This window comes from Chiloscyllium plagiosum, unplaced genomic scaffold, assembly GCF_037043375.1.
Source record: "Chiloscyllium plagiosum isolate Xiang-an unplaced genomic scaffold, Cpla_swu_hap1 HiC_scaffold_8, whole genome shotgun sequence".
NCBI classification, from domain to species: Eukaryota; Metazoa; Chordata; class Chondrichthyes; order Orectolobiformes; family Hemiscylliidae; genus Chiloscyllium; species Chiloscyllium plagiosum.
In genome coordinates, this window is record NW_028270146.1 from 91,011,164 (window position 1) to 91,028,192 (window position 17,029).

Genomic DNA, 17,029 nt, shown 5'->3' on the forward strand with positions numbered 1-17,029 from the left:
TGAATTATACTGTGGTGGATGGTGAAGTTTGAATAAAAATGTGAGTTTAATGGTGAACATAACCATTGTCAAGTGCTGTAAAAGTCTATCTGGTTCATTAATGCCCTTTACGGAAGGAAATCTGCCAACATTACTCAGTCTGGCCTACATGTGACTCCAGACCCATAGAAATGTGTTTAGTTCTTAATCGCCTCTGGGCAATATATATCGTCTTAGCCAGCGGCACCTGTGTCCCATGAAGAGTTGAAAAAGAATATTATTTACGTGTTCTGTATGATGATACTATGGCTTTAAGAGGTGTATTTTTCCTGGTTTGTTTTTGAAGAGATAGAGGGGCCAAGCCATATTTTGGAACGCCAATAAGGTAAACAACTTGTGAGGCCTGAGTTTTTTTCAAGCTGGAACAATAGAGGCAGCCTGGATGGGTGAGGGGGGGGGGGGGCACCCCAAGAACCAGGATTTTTAGACATTTTGTTTTTCAAGAGGCGTTGTTGCTGGGGTCTCAGCTGAACTTGGAAGCTGCAGTGCATCTCTCCCAGCTACCTTCTCTTTCAGCATTTTCTCTTGATGTTTTCTCATTCTGCTGCTGGAGTTGAGTGTGAGACTACCTATTTTTCTGAGCCTGCCTCTGTCAAGGTGTGTTTACGGGATGTTCCTACATTGGAGGAGTTATTGTTTTGTGGTAAAACAATCTATTATTGTGTTACGTTTTCCAGTTGAGTTAAGTTATTCCAATTTCTTCTTCCTTTTGTTGTACTTTAACTATAGTGGATGAATAAAGTGTGTTTTGCTTTAAATCCGGCAGTTTGACCAACTGAATTGCATCCAGAGCACGCCTGATACCTACCTGTAAAATAAGAAAAAGTTAGGATCTAGACTATCTTCTGAATATTTTGCGAGGGTTTGGTCTGGTCCATAATACCCTGATGTCTGTATGCACATCCTATTTGCTATTCTCACCATAATATCCCGATCTCACATTCATAATGGTGACTGTGAATGCGTAAATTTTACAATTATATCAGTGCAGGTGCAGCAGCAGCACCACTGCTGGCCAGACAGTGTAATTACAATGTTATGAGTTTACATTAGTAATTTCCATTCTAAACGTAGGCAAAGGAGCTTCCAATGGAAACATGAAAAGTACTGTGCATGTGACTTTAAAATAGGGACTGGAATGCATCTGAGTTCCCAGCCTTTCGCTCTGCTACAATTGAAGACTATGCAAGATAACTGAAGGGTGTTATTATAGCATGCCAAGTTTACATGGAAAGCTTTCAATATAACTGTGGAGGTCAGAATTTATAATAGGAAAAAGTGCAAACAGATGTTTGACCGTCAACATATCATCTAATGGCAGGTGCCATGTTATATGGTAGCAAGAATCAAACATTTAATTAGTTAAAGAAAAAACGTAAAATAAACACAGTGTTCCTCGCAGCAACACAAAAGGTACAAACCTCGCTGCAAAAAGTTACATCTGCAACAGATGTTTGCAATAAATCCTTAACAGAAATAGTGTGACTAATCCTGGGATAAAGTGAAATTGTTATAAAACTCAAGTTGTAAATTGGAACCATCTTTTCTCGTTTCTCCTGTCATTTCTGCAGCGTATCTGTCCACAGTTTTATCCCAGGAGATTAAATCATTTATTCCCCTATCCTGCAGCACACTTGCTAAAATTCAATTCAACAGCAGATAACTTGTCACAATGGTGAGATTTGGCACTTGAAGGTTTTTCATTGATGCATTGTCCAAGTCATACCATGCTCTTTTCCATATCTATTTCTTTTAACACTTTGTGGACATGGTTGATGTTTTCCAATGACTGAGTTAAAAAGACTTTCACTTTATAGATAATTTTTAATCAACCTTTTCAGAGATGCTATCACACACTTCTAGTGGGGGTGGGACTTGAACCCCAGCTCTCTGGTCAGAGCGGTAGCATTGAGGTACAAGAACCATACCTTTCATCCATGTCCTGTGTTTCACTTCATCAAGAATTCTCAAAGCTCTCACGCCCAATAAAACATATATTGAAGTACATATGGGAAATATGATAGTCAATTTGCACACAGCATGCTCCCACACACAATACTGAGATAATGACTTGACAGTCTGCTTTAGCGGGATAAACATTTTCCAAAAGGCAAGAGATAACGCCCCTGATCTTCTCCTTACCTCATCTTTTATGTTTATCTGAGAGGGAAAACCTGGTATTGGTTTAACGTACCATCCAAAAAGGAGTCCTCTGATACTATAGAAAACCCATCAGTATTGCCATGAAAGTCTCAAAAATTAAGTGCTGAAGTCTCTGGGGTGAGGCCTGAAGTGTAATAGAATGTACAAATAATGAAGATGATGCAACTGATGTTACTCTAACATCTGAAGTGGAGAATAGAGTAAAGAAAAAAAGGAGCATTTAAAGAAGGAGGTTTTAGACACTATGCTAGAGAGCTGTATTCAATAACCTGGAACATATAAATGTAAATAGTGTTGCAATATTGAAGGGAATGAGAGCCTTACTCTAGGATAAAGATGACTGAGGTTGCGAGAAGCCAAGAAGACATTTAAGCTTCAGAAAATAGAACAGCTTCCAAGAGTGTATATGTAGACAGTCAGCATCTAATTAGCTAAAGCAGAACTCATAACCTTCTGATTCAGGGACAGACTGCTAGCAACCTGACATTGCCACAAAAGGCTGGGTTTCACTGTGTCTCTATCTCAGCCTGATTTCTGGTCATTCACCCTCACTTCCTTCAGGGTTACACTGGAATGGTGAACACAATGGGCTGAATCTGACTCCAACTTGCCATTCCGCATTCTTCCTTCATATGTGTGCCAATCTTGGCTTAGTGTCAAAACTACTGTCTCCAAGTTAGAAGGGTTGTTATTTTTCCTGCAAAGAAACCATAAACCAAAATAACCAAATATACTGAATGACCCCCAATAATTTTTACTTCAAGGCAAATCACAACCAAAGCAAATCAAGCAAGAATGAATGGGCAAATGATACTTCAAGTAAAAAGGTAAATTTCAGTCCAAATTGTCAATAGAACAAAGATGTGTCACGCACAGCCATAACCATTCAGATACATATGTAGCACTATGAAGTTACATAACTCCACAATGTATTGTTCTTTGTTCACACCAGGCAGGTCCAGAATTCTATCCACCAAAAGCTTGCCTTTCAGAATTTCACAAGTACAATTATCTGACCGGTAAGATCCAGTTTGAGCCCTAATTGGAAAATGCCCAGCTCTTAAGCATCTTTGAGCTAGTCACATGGCTTTCCAGATTTTTAGCCAACTTGCACAATATCTGCAAGCACTCTTGTCTCCTTTCACGCCAAAGACAAAAACTGACATCTAATTTGCTTCTTCTGCTTACAAGTTGCAATGTGTTCCTTTCTGTATCTGTCTTCTCTTTGCATTTGCACTTCTGCATTGATCATTGCTGTGGGCGGCACGGTGGCACAGTGGTTAGCACTGCTGCCTCACAGCGCCAGAGACCCGGGTTCAATTCCCGCCTCAGGCGACTGACTGTGTGGAGTTTGCACGTTCTCCCCGTGTCTGCGTGGGTTTCCTCCGGGTGCTCCGGTTTCCTCCCACAGTCCAAAGATGTGCAGGTCAGGTGAATTGGCCATGCTAAATTGCCCGTAGTGTTAGGTAAGGGGTAAATGTAGGGGTATGGGTGGGTTACGCTTCGGCGGGTCGGTGTGGACTTGTTGGGCCGAAGGGCCTGTTTCCACACTGTAAAGTAATCTAATCTAATCATCTTCACTGCTCCCCACACCATTCCACCCCCCTGCCATCTCTTCTGCTTATACCTCCCTTTTGTGTCTGCAGGCCTGCATGGTGTCTGACTACCATATGACTTCATCCGTAACATCTTCACCGCTGGCACTGCCTCCAGGACAAGGGTCACCAGTATAATGTTACATTGCTTATGATGGTGACATAACTAATGAGGTGGCTCTGACATCAGTAGGAGGGAAGACATCAGACCAGAAGAAGCATATGAAGAAATGGGGCTTACACATTACAGCAGAGAGCTGTATTTAGTAACCTGTAATTTACAAATATAAATAAAAGTGTGTCACATTACATCAATTTTAGAAGAGCAATAATTAAACACAAGGAGACAACAGCCTCAGGGACAACATATTAGCAGACACCCACAGCCCAGAGATACTCAAAACTAAATATAGCAGTATTAATCTCAAGCACAAGGTTGCAGCAAGAGAAATAGTCATCAATACAGGATCTGAAGGTAAAATAGAGTCTACTGGTCACATCTGAAAAGGAAAACTCTGCGGGAACAGCAGGACCTTAGAAAGCTTCAAAGACAAGACTCCAAAAGCCAGGAATACAAAAGAGGACTTTGACTGTGTGTTTCTATGTCATTACAAATACAAGCATTAGAGTGGGAAGACTCTGAAGATGAGAATAAGTATCTCAGAAGACTCAAAAGCAGAGCTACAAACCAGCAGCTTTCTAGAGAGTGGAAGCACAGAATCAGAATACTTTGACTATAAGAAGGGAAAATCCTAATTCTCAAATCCCCAAATCCAAAATCTTGTAATTATCCATGGAGGTGGCAGCTTTGGGAGGGACTATGCCATTACCTCAACTATGAGATAATACACAACACCCGCACCGTGGAAAAAACTGGAAGCGCTAGCTCCAGTGCTGTAGGCCAGCTTCAGGTTTGTTCATGGAGATACAGTAATGTCAAATCAACACACTTTTATGTGCTGTAGGCCCAATATCTGATGATGAAAGACTAAAATACAAGAGCAGCACTGTGCTGCAGAGGCTGGATAAGAACACAAAACTGCAGATGCTGGAAACCAAGGCAGACAGGCAGGAGGCTGGAAGAACACAGCAAGCCAGGCAGCATCAGGAGGTGGAGAAGTTAACATTTCAGGTGTAACCCTTCTTCAGCAAAATGGGGGTGGGTGCAAGGGGAGCTGCAAGCTGTTTCAAGTTCTGGTGAGGCAACAGTTGTGAGCAGATTTGGGCTAAAAATCCCTAAAAAAATATGGTGTTGACTTTAGCGTCTTGCAGAGGTTTCAAGGAATGATCCTGGGGTTGAAGTGTTTGTTATATGAGGTGCGGTTGTGGACTCTGGGTCTGTCAACTCTCAATGGAGTTTTGAAGGTTGGGGGGGTGTCTGATTGAAACTCATTGAGAGGCCTGGTTAGTTTGGGTGTGGAGAAGACGTTTCCACCAGTAGGAGAGATGAGGACCCCAGGGCATAGCCCCAGAGTGAAGGAACCAACCTTTAGAACTGGATGAGGAGAAGTCCTTTCAGCCAGAATGTGGTGAATCTGTGGAACCCATTGCCACAGAAGGCAGAAGATGCCAAGTCATTGAGTGTATTTAAGACAAAGATAGATAGACTCTTGATTAGTGAGGGGATTATGGGTTACAGGGTGAAGGCAGGAGAATGGGGTTGAGGAATGTATTACCTGTGATCGAATGGTGGAGCAGACTCAATGGACCGAATGGCCTAGCTCTGTTCCTATATCTTACAGTCTTATAGCCTTGTGTTCTGGGAAGACAAAATGTGGAAGAAAGTATGACAGAGATTTACACATTGATTAAGACAATCACTGTGCATTTTACCCCAAATTAAATTTAGCTATAGAGTAGACAATTCTTAATGAGTAATCGGAGCATTGGATTTTTTTCATTGGTTTATATTGTCACATACAATCATGTGGGTGCAGAGCTTTGAAGTTTGAACTTAACTGGGGACCACATGGTAGTCAAACCAGGGAATGAGAAGTTGTTGATCTACCTTCAATCCAAGGAGCATTTAATGCTGTAACAGGTCATTCAATTTGCTACATAGGTAGAAATCAAGATTAAAAAAAAGACGTTAGTTCTGTGAGGAACTATTGGGGATTTTTCTGACCCTGCTGGAAAGCCCACCAAAACATCAAAAGGAGTAGGAGTCAACAGCATCAATCACACTCAGGTAGTACAGTGGCTCAGTGGTTAGCACTGCTGTCTCACAGCACCAGAGACTTGGGTTCGATTCCACCCTCCGGCAACTGTCTATATGGAGTTTGCTATTTCTCCCCACATCTCTGTGGGTTTCTGCCCACAGTCCAACGATGTGCAGGTTAGGTGGATTAGCTATGGGAGATACAGGGATGGGGTTTGCTCAGGTCTCAATGGGATACTCTTCGGAGAGCCAGTGGTGACTCGATAGGCCGAACGGTTTACTTCCACACTGCAGGGATTCTATAAAAGATATGTGTCAGGGCAGAACACAGGTGCAATGTGTTTCCTGCAGGAAGATGTGTGCTATAGATGTGGGTAGTTTGGACCCTTCAAGGAAATATTGTAAGTTAGCAGCACCCTCTTCACCTCAAACCAAAGGAAATGTTCTGTAAAAGAAAAATGTCTGAACAGTAGAAATTACACAGCAATGAAAATGTTCAATAAATTATAGATATAGAACAAAAGTTGAAAACAGCATTCCCAGGTCAGGTTATCACAGAATCATAGAATCCCTAAAGTGTGGAAACAAGCCCTTTCAGTCCAACTAGTCCACACCGACCCTCCGAAGAGTAACCCACACAAACCCATTTCCCTACCCTATTACTCTACATTTACCCCTGACTAACGCATCTAACCTACACATCCCTGAACACTATGGGATAATTTAGCACGGTCAATTCACCTGACCTGCACATCTTTGAATAGTGGGAGGAAATCAGAGCACCCGGAGGAAACCCACGCAGACACGGGGAGCATGTACAAACTCCACACAGACAGTTGCCCATGGCTGGAATTGAACCCGGGTCTCTAGCGTTGTGAGGCAGCACAAGAGTCAGCACAGATTCCAGGCCATCAACTTGAAGCTACAAAGTGTTTGAAACAAAGTGTATTGATAAAGGAACAGTTTGTCTCAATACTGGAAGACAGCTTGCCATGGTTGAAGTCTGTGAACGTCACACTAGCAAACATAAAACTTCATGGTCCAGGAGGCATCGATCTTCAAGTGCGTGGGCAAATTATCATGAATTGTGGACAGAAAGGATTAGATTAGAGTGATAAGACAATTCCATGTTCTGAAGAATCATTATATTTCATTGTTGAACACAACACAAATATTCAGCCAGGTTTCTTAGAAAGTGTAAGTAAAATATCCCAGATTGAAGACCAGAAAGAATTTCCAAATCCGTTTAAAGACTTAGAGTGATTGAAGCAGAGGATATAACATTACTTTGCAAGAAGATGCAAGAACCATCTGTGTGTACACCCTCAGATCAATTCCTCATCCTTTGAGGGGAGAAGTAAAATTTCAGTTGGATAGCATGAATGAAAGGAGGTTTATGTCACAAATGAAAGGACTGACACAATAGTGCTCATCCAAAGTGGATGCCAACAATGGATTCTGGCAAATACCTTAAAACACGTGTCAAGATTACTGATTGCATTTACTACCCCATTCAGGTGGCATTGTTTCAACTGTTCCAGCATTCGGGATCTCTTCTGCATTAGAAAGTTCACAAAGAACAATGTCTCAAATACTGCGAGAGAAACTGGGAGCCATTTTGAATACTGATAATATACTAGTTCATGGTAAAATGAAGAAAGATCAGAACCAGTTGAAAAGAGAGAACATACTCTTGTCAAAAATGTTGAATCTTCTAGAACAATAACCAGCACTTCACTGGCAAATGAGGGCAAACTCAAACAAATTGATGCAGCTCCAAACTTTGACAAGGAGTGTGAAAAGGGTCAGAACTCTCTTCAAGGGAGTTCAAAATATATTCCAGCAAGTGCTGAAAGGTAATACAGAAAAACAATGTTTGACAATAGTGGAATTTTATTGATGTACAAGCATAGAATGTTTATATTAAAGTCAATGTGAAAAGAAATCATACAGAAATTCTAAGAGAGATATCTCAAGGTACAGGTTCACAGTTCCTTGAAAATGGAGTCACATGTAGACAGTTAAAAATTACAAACCACCAGGTTATAGTCCACCAGGTTTAATTGGAAGCACACTAGCTTTCGGAGCGTCGCTCCTTCATCAGGTGATATGTCCACTATCCCCTGATGAAGGAGCGTCGCTCCGAAAGCTAGTGCTTCCAATTAAACCTGGTGGACTATAACCTGGTGTTGTGTGATTTTTAACTTTGTACACCCCAGTCCAACACCGGCACCTCCAAATCATGACACGTAGACAGGGTAGTGAAGAAGGCATTTGGTACATTTGCCTTTATCAATCAGTGCATTGAGTATAGGAAGTTGGGAGGTCATATGCAGCTGTTCAGCACATTGGTTAGGCCACTTTCAGAATATTGCATTCAATTCTGGTCTTCCAGCTATAGAAAAGGTGTTGTGAAACGTGAAAGGGTTCAGAAAAGATTTAGAACGATGTTGCCAGGTTTGGAGGTTTTGAGCATCAGGAAGAGGCTGAATAGGATGGGCCTATCTTCCCTGGACTGTGGAGGCTGAGGGGTGACCTTATAGAGGTTTATAAAATCATGAGGGGCATGGATAGGGTGAACATTCCAAAGTGGGGAAATCCAAATCTAGAGGACTTAAATTTAAGGTGAGAGGGAAAAGATATCAAAGGGACCTAAGAAGCAACATTTTAATGCAGAGGGTGGTGCGTGTATGAGATGAGCTGCCAGAGGAAGTGATTGAGGCTGGTACAATTTCAACATTTAAAAGGCATCTGGATGGGTATATGATTCAGAAGAGTTTAGGGAGATGTAGTCAAGTGCTGGCAAATGGATTAGATTAATTTAGGATGTTTGGTTGGCTTGGATGAGTTGGACCGAAGGGTGCATTTTCATGTTGTACATCTGTATGACACTAGGTATCACAAAGTGCAGGACAAGAACACAAACGTCAGCAAACATTCTGAAAGACATTTGGAATTACATCGTGTTGAGCCAGATATGTGTCATGCACAGCCAAATGCTTGAGATGGTAATAATAATGAGAATTATGTTGATAATTGTGTTAATGTTTCCATAAACTATGTAGATAATAAGGGTCTATTACTGAAATAGTATAAATCAGGTAGCAATAAAGCTGGGGATTGATGTACTATAATGATTTATGAACATCATAATCATGTAACTGATATGGTGAGTCTAACATCAGTAGAAGATAAGACATCAGACTAGAAGAAGCATATAAGTCAGACACAGTTGTATATGGTGATGAGGCTGAAAGGGGTAATGTTGGAGACTGTATTAAGCTGCATTCAATTTCAATGTCAAGATTAGAGTGGTGCTGGAAAAGCACAGAGGGTCAGAACCCCTCCCATTTATCTCTCCACCCTGGAGGCTCCCAGCCTCATTCCTGATGAAGGGCTCCTGCCCGAAACGTCAATTTTCCTTGAATGCTGCCTGACCTCCTGTGCTTTTTCAGCACCACTCTAATCTTGTCTCTGATCTCCAGCATCTGCAGTCCTCACGCTCACCTTCAATTTCAATGTGTCATATGGGTTCAGGTTGTTGCAAGACAGAACAATGTAAAGTAACTTTTACATAATTTCCATCATTCAACAAACTACATCTTGTTCAGGGCAAGAGTCTTTTCATGTTAAGACTCACAAATGGCTGTTCTTCCACCATTGTAAACTTAAATAGGCCTTTAGACCAAGCAAAGGGAAGAGGTTTAGTGGCAGATTCAAATACTACAGACAGTAGACGGGAGACCTGTATTTAGGAACCAGTAAGGTAAATAAATGAATTGTTCCTCATGAGGCATCACAACTGATCCAAGGAAGACAAGAGCCATCAATGAATTTCTAGCACTGAAGTGTATAAATGATTCTTAGACATGGTGAAGCAAGTGGGAAAGTTTATCCTCAACCTAGCCAGTCATACTCAATTTATAATGAGAGAGCTTTTAAAGAAAAGTTAGCACTGAAGTCAAGAGCAGATGGAAACTTTACAAGCCTTACCAAATGATGAAAAGGTAACAGCCTCAAGGAATGTATGCATTGATACTCACAGTCCATTGATACTCCAGGACTAGTATCGACTGTAAATGTGCAGGTAGTGGTATTAAGGTGAAAGATTAAACAACATGGACAAGTATTTCTTACCCATGAAACTTCAAAACGACCATTTTATAGTTGATGCAAACTGATCAAAGTCCCTTTCTAAACAATCTTAAAACAATTACAGATTGTAAAGACCTGTTAGATAAATTAGTATACTGCTTCCAGGTCAAAGGGCTAGAGACAAAAAAAACTGCGGATGCTGGAATCCAAAGCAGACAAGCAGGAAGCTGGAAGAACACAGCCAGCCAGGCAGCGTCAGGAGGTGGACAAGTCGATGTTTCGAATGTAACCCTTCTTCAGGACTGGGGGTGAGTGTTGGGGGGTGCTGCAGATAAAGGGGGAGGCGAGGGTAGTGAAGTTTGGATATGTGATACAGATAGAGGATATGCCGTGCTTGGTCAATGGGAGAAATGAATCCGGTTGGTGGCAGGGAGGAGTGGAAGGGAGGGGGAGAGGCTGGGAAGGGAGTCGGAGGATGGGAAGGGAAGTTATTTGAAATTGGAGAACTCAGTGTTGAGCCCTCTGGGCCGTAGGCTGCCCAAGCTGAAGATGAGGGGTTGTTCCTCCAATTTGTGATTTAGTTCATTGTGGCAATGGAGGACGCCAAGGATGCTCATGTTGGAAAGGGAGTGAGAAGGGGAATTAAAATAGGCGGGGACTGGGAGGTCCAGTCGGCCCCTGTGGGTCGGCTGAGATGCTCGGCAAACCTTTCCCTAAGTTTACGTTTGGTCTCCCTGATGTAGAGAAGACCACATCGGGAGCTCCTGATGCAGTAAACTAGGTTGGAAGAGAGGCAAGTGAACCTCTGTCTCACCTGAAAGGACTGTTTGGGACCCTGGATGGAGGTGAGAGAGGTGGTGTACCACCAGGTTTTGCATCTTTTCTGGTTGCAGGGGAAGGTACCTGGGGTTTCATAGGGGTTGATGGAGAGAGTGGAGCAAACCAAGTACTGTTGAAGGGAAAGGTCCTTGTGGAAGATAGAAAGGGGTGGGAAGGGGAAGATGTTCTTGGTGGTGGGGTCTAGTTGGAGTTGACGAAAGTGCTTAAGGATGATTCGTTGGATGCGGAGACTAGTGGGTGGACATCTGGGATGCTTGGGAGTGGAATGTCTCCTTGTCCGAACAGATGTGGTGGAGGCAGAGGAATTGGGAGAACGGGATGGAGTTCTTGCAGGATACTGGGTGGAAGGAAGAGGTGTAGACTAGGTAGTTATGGTGATCTGTGGGTTTGTTGTAAACATCCGTCTGGAGATGAAAATGGAAAGGTGAAGAAAGGAGAGGGAGGTGTCCCAGATGGACCAAGTGAATTTGAGGGTAGGGTGGAAGTCGAAGTCAATGAACTGCTCCATTTCAGCCCTGGGTGCAGGACGCTGTATCAATGCAGTCAACAATGTAACAGCAGAAGAGGTGGAGCACAGTGCCTGTGTAGGGACTGGAGAGGGGCAAAGAGGCAGGCATAGTTGGGGCCCAGCCAGGTGCCAATGATCGCCCCCCGGATTTGGAGGGAATGGGAGAGGTTAAATGGGTGAGGTCCAGTTCGGCAAAGCGGAGGAGGGTATTGGTGGAGGGGGACTCGATTGGCCTATTGGAGAGGAAGAAGCGAAGTCTTGGAGGCCATCTTTGTGGGGTATGGATGTCTTGACATCCTGCAATGAAAACAGAGCTCCCCCCTTGTTCCCTCTTGTCCTCACCTACCACCCACCAGTGTCCGCATCCAAAGCATCACCTTAAACACTTCCGCCAACTCCAACTAGACCCCACCACCAAGAATATCTTCCCCTCCCCACTCCTCTCTGCCTTCCACAAGGACCATTCCCTTCGACAGTCCTTGGTTTGCTCCACTCTCCCTACCAACCTCTGTGAACCCCCAGGTACCTTCCCCTGCCACCGGAAAAGATGCAAAACCTGCTGGTACACCACTCCCTTCACCCTCATCCAGGGCCCCAAACAGTCCTTCCAGGTGAGACAGAGGTTCACCTGCCTCTCTTCCATCCTGGTTCACTGCATCAGGTGCTCCCAATGTGGTCTTCTCTACATTGGGGAGACCAAACATAAACTTAGGGAGCGGTTCGCCGAGCATCGCAGCTGGGCCCACAGGGGCTGACCGGATCCCCCAGTCACCGCCTATTTTAATTCCTCTTCGCATTTCCTTTCCGACATGACCATTCTTGGCCTCCTCCATTGCCACATCAAACCGAACCACAAATTGGAGGAACAATACCTCATCTTATGCCTGGGCAGTCTACAGCCTGGAGGACTCAATATTGAGTTCTCCAATTTCAAATAACCTCCCTTCCCAGCCCATCCCCCTCCCTTCCACTCCTCCCACCACCTACCAGATTCACTCCTCCCATTGACCAGCCAGCCTCCCACCTGCCTTCACCTGTCCCCACTTCACCAGCCTGCCCCCACCATACCCTTTATCTGCAGCTCCATCTACAGCCAACCCCCCCAGTCCTGAAGAAGTGTTATGCCCAAAACATCAACAGGTCAAAGGGCAGCACGGAATTCATGTTGCACTTGAGTATGAGGGCCAATGCCAGGCAGTCTGGTACTGAGGGAGAACCGCATTGTCGGAGGTGATACTAAACTGAGGCACCATCTGCTCTCTGAGGTGGATGTAAAAGATGCCAAAGAGCACAGGAATGGTGATCCAGCCAATATCTATCTCTCAGTTAGTATCACCTAAACAGATTATTAGGCAATTCCTATCACCTCCTGCGCACTGAGATCAGCATTTTCCACATTAAAACAGTAGCAATTAAATATTCCTTCAGATATCAAGCATTGTGGGACATCCCCAAGGATGTGAACGGCACTATATAAATGCAGGTTCTTCAGCTCAGTGACCGGCAAGCTTTTTCTCCATGACGCTTGAATGGCCTCAGCACAAAAGGAACCAACCCATTCCACAGAGAATACAAATATTATGTGGCACATACCATTGCCAGTTAAATGGTCCTTGTATTACGAAAAACAGATGTGATATCTGCTGCTTTAAAATGAAAATTTAGGTGGTCTTACCCATTTTAATGCAGTTTCAATCATTGTCAGCAATGTATCTTTTTTTTTCTGAAGAACCACATTCTGTTGAAAGGACCAGATGTGGCCACAGAGTTTTTTAGAAAGACTCAAATTGTAAATATATAGCAAAGCGTGAAAAACTGGTCAATCAAAGCCAATGTTTATGTTCATTTGGGATTAATCCATGTATGGCCTGTATTAAAACGTTTTTTTATCCTGTTGATGTTTATTCAGGAAAGTAACTCAATTCTCCCGAGGGATAGAAGTAGCTGGAATTGAAACAAAATAGAGAACGAGTTCTAAGACACTATTGCTACTGATTCTGAAGGGGTTAATGCTGGAGACTGCATTAATGTCCACCCGTCCTGAGGCTGTCATACAGGCCTGGGTGGGGATAAGGCAGAACATGTAGGCCTATAGCCACAAGTCCCCTCATAGTTTTTGCAATAATGTCAGTTGTACCTGAGAAAAATGCAAAACCAAAAGCCAGTCTGGGCCTATGGTAATTTTATTGGTAAAAGCTGGATAATTCAGTGACTCAGGTCAAATTCACTGTGGATCGTTGGAAACATCAGCCACATATTGAACTTCAAGTGAAAGCATTTATGATCAGTGCCAAATGAAATGGAACTGTGGCATTTTCCAACACGGGTGAATGGAAAAAGTGAAGGGCAAGCAATTATAAGCCCCTCAGGACGCTCATGTGAAGCAGCAATAGAGAGGAGTCTTTGGAAGAGGCCTCAGCACAAGCCATGTGCCTGATCACGTTGGGGATAAATGTGTTGAGAGTTCATTTTCAACAAATGTGGCGCTGTGTTTTAATAGCTGCTATTAAATTGTGACCTTTCCCAACATATTATGTGAGAATTTAACAAAACCAAAGTTGTAAATAAACATCTCGTTCCAATTCTTGCTTCAGAACCCATTCTTGGCTCGGCTCCCAAACATTTCCTTGGTGTGCAGCTTACATTTCCCTGAACTATCACTTGTTAACCATTGATGCCTAGTGCAAGGGGCTCTTTGCTTTTCTTTTCGAAGACCAAAGACGGATTGAGTGATCACTTGTCCAATTGCACCAATTCTGTGAACTGCCTGGAAGTCACCACTTTAACATTCCCACTTGTTACAAGCCCCATGGGGGAAACCATAAATCAAAATAAATGCGTTTACTGCATGAATCCCGAATCAAGAAGTTACCAAAGAAGCTGAGAAAAACTCAGCAGGTCTGACAGCATCGGAACCATTTCTGATGAAAGGTCATCGATCTGAGATGTGAAATGTGTTTTTCAAACTCCACAAATGCTCTCTGACTTTATTTCAGATTTTTGGCATATTTGCAGTACTCTGCTTTTGTGAATAAATTATCAACAAGATTCCACAGATCCTTTAAAGAAATTACAACTCTTCTTTACTGCTTCTTGGTCAATGGTTTTCACATTGCCTCATCTTTGGGAAAATGAAAGCTTTACTCATCACAATGTTTTCTTTGCAACACATTTGAAATATATCAAGTTCTTAACATAATAAATACTTTAACACCTGTACATGGGTAACAACAATGATATGTTGTGTTTACAAAACAGATTTCATTAAAGTGTTATTTTAAAATGTTGTAAAATCCAACACATTCACCTGGCTTTAAGACATCAGTGTTGTCCTGGTTCCTGAAACTCTCAACATGACGTCAGTAACCACCAAGTTCCAGTCTGCATCAGGCACAATTTTAATGTAAACAGCTACGACATCAAACTCCACTTTGGTCCTTAGTTTTGTACTTTTCCAGGAATACTAGTAAGCTGTGGTCTGTGATGTTTTTTTTTAACATTTAGATTGAACTTTAGACAGACTGGACCTTGGGAGGGGTCCAAATATTTGCTTATTGCTGGTAAATCATCTGGCTTCTAGATATTGGCAGCAATGTATCGGACTGCAGGGAGTAAACTCCTATCTTACTCCCATATTTATCCCCTCTCACCTTCTTTCCCCCTGGATTCAGTAATTTCCTCACTTAGATGAAGGACCAGATTGTCACCAGCATTTTCACATTTTCCACATTCACCTCACTGGTCTGCACAGCATCAGACAAAATGAGAGGGAGTGTTGACAGAGCGTGGCATGGTGACTTTGCTGTTATCATTTGCCTCAATCTGTCATTTATTTCCATACTTGTCCCATTTTTAACTCCATTAATTCAGTGCCACCATTTCATCTCGTCTTCCTTCCATCCTAACACACACCTCCTCTTTTGTTCTTTCTTTTCTTACCCTCTTTCCCTACCTCTGCCCTTGCTTGAAAACCTTTCTCATCTCTCAGGGTTTCCACTTCAGATGGAAGTTGGACAACCTGAAGCATAAGCAGCATCTCATTCTCCGTCGATATTGTCAGATCTGCCACGTGGGTCCACTCCAGATTTCCAACATTCATAATTTTTCCTTTTGTTTTACATCATTACCGGGAACCAGATGCTTCCATTGTCCCCTGTCAAGTACAGCTAACTACAGATGTAGCTTATCCAGCACACCAAACGGCTCGGCATAATGGTCTCAGTCTAATACTCTGCTGATTTGACACAGCCTCTTCGTTGATTGATGACCCACAGTAACATGGCTTGATACCTGGCTTGATAACTGCTGTGTTTGCTCTCACTCCCTCATAGGTTCGCCAACCATTCTTGTTTAGTTCGGAGTGTCAAGGAATTCAAGATTAATCTCTAGCACACAGCTGAGAAACATCATCGAGGAGATTTCAAATAAAACTCTTGTGTTTTCCATTTACTTTGAGAAATTCCATTTATCTGTTGTTAAACAGCTTTATGTTTGGAAGATAGCTTTGACTGACTGCCTGAATGACAGAGGGTCTGTTCACCCTGGACTGTTAGGGTGATGCATTACAAGGATAGATATCTTGGCAGTGGGGCACTCCGATACTGGAGATCATGTGATAGAACATAGAACATAGAAGAATACAGCGCAGTACAGGCCCTTCGGCCCTCGATGTTGCGCCGATCCAAGCCCACCTAACCTACACTAGCCCACTATCCTCCATATGCCTATCCAATGCCCGCTTAAATGCCCATAATGAGGGAGAGTCCACCACTGCTACTGGCAGGGCATTCCATGAACTCATGACTCGCTGAGTAAAGAACCTACCCCTAACATCTGTCCTATACCTACCCCCCCCTTAATTTAAAGCTATGCCCCCTTTTATAGCTGACTCCATATGTGGAAAGAGATTCTCACTGTCGACCCTATCTAAACCCCTAATCATCTTGTACACCTCTATCAAGTCACCCCTAAACCTTCTTTTCTCCAATGAAAACAACCCCAAGTGCCTCAGCCTTTCCTCATACGATCTTCCTACCATACCAGGCAACATCCTGGTAGACCTCCTCTGCACCCGTTCCAGTGCCTCCACATCCTTCCTATAGTATGGCGACCAAAACTGCACACAATGATGAAAGGGGTACATCCAACTGGACTTGTCAATCCTGGGTCTCTTTCTGTCTGTTCCCAAGGCATCGCCATTCAATACATTCTGTCAATCCTTGACTCAAAATTTGCTTTTATCTGACCCGGGTATTCGTGGAAATCATAGAGTAGAAACAGGCCATTTGGCCCAACAAGTCCACACCGACCCTCCAAAGAGTAACCCACCCAGACCCATTCCCCTATCCTGTCACTCTACATTTCCCCTGACTAATGCACTGAGCCTACACCTCCCTGAACACTATGGGCAATTCACCTGACCTGCACACCTATGGACTGTGGGAGGAAACCCACGCAGACACGGGGAGAATGCGCAAACTCCACACAGACAGTCGCCTGAGGCTGGAATCGAACCCAGATGCCTGGTGCTGTGAGGCAGCAGTGCTAACCACTGAGCCACCGTGCCGCCAAATGATTATTGATTATCATTTGGAAATGTTTGCCCTGCCCTTGTGTTGCAGTTGAACTCCT

General features: G+C 43.2%; 2 long non-coding RNA genes across 2 annotated transcripts in view; one reads left to right on the forward strand and one right to left on the reverse strand.

Annotated features, from left to right (window-relative positions):
* LOC148149439 (uncharacterized) overlaps window positions 1–4,092 on the forward strand; it is a 33,367-nt gene extending 29,275 nt beyond the window's left edge. Inside the window, exon 3 of the long non-coding RNA XR_015757778.1 lies at window positions 3,849–4,092. This is a non-coding gene — a long non-coding RNA (uncharacterized LOC148149439). The remainder of the gene's footprint in view (window positions 1–3,848) is intronic.
* Window positions 1–14,806, reverse strand: part of LOC122553814 (uncharacterized) — a 37,026-nt gene extending 22,220 nt beyond the window's left edge. The window contains exons 1-2 of the long non-coding RNA XR_006312854.2: window positions 14,706–14,806; window positions 5,474–5,556 (exon numbers count right to left, since the gene is read on the reverse strand). This is a non-coding gene — a long non-coding RNA (uncharacterized LOC122553814). The remainder of the gene's footprint in view (window positions 1–5,473; window positions 5,557–14,705) is intronic.
* Between the last annotated feature and the right edge of the window lie 2,223 nt (window positions 14,807–17,029).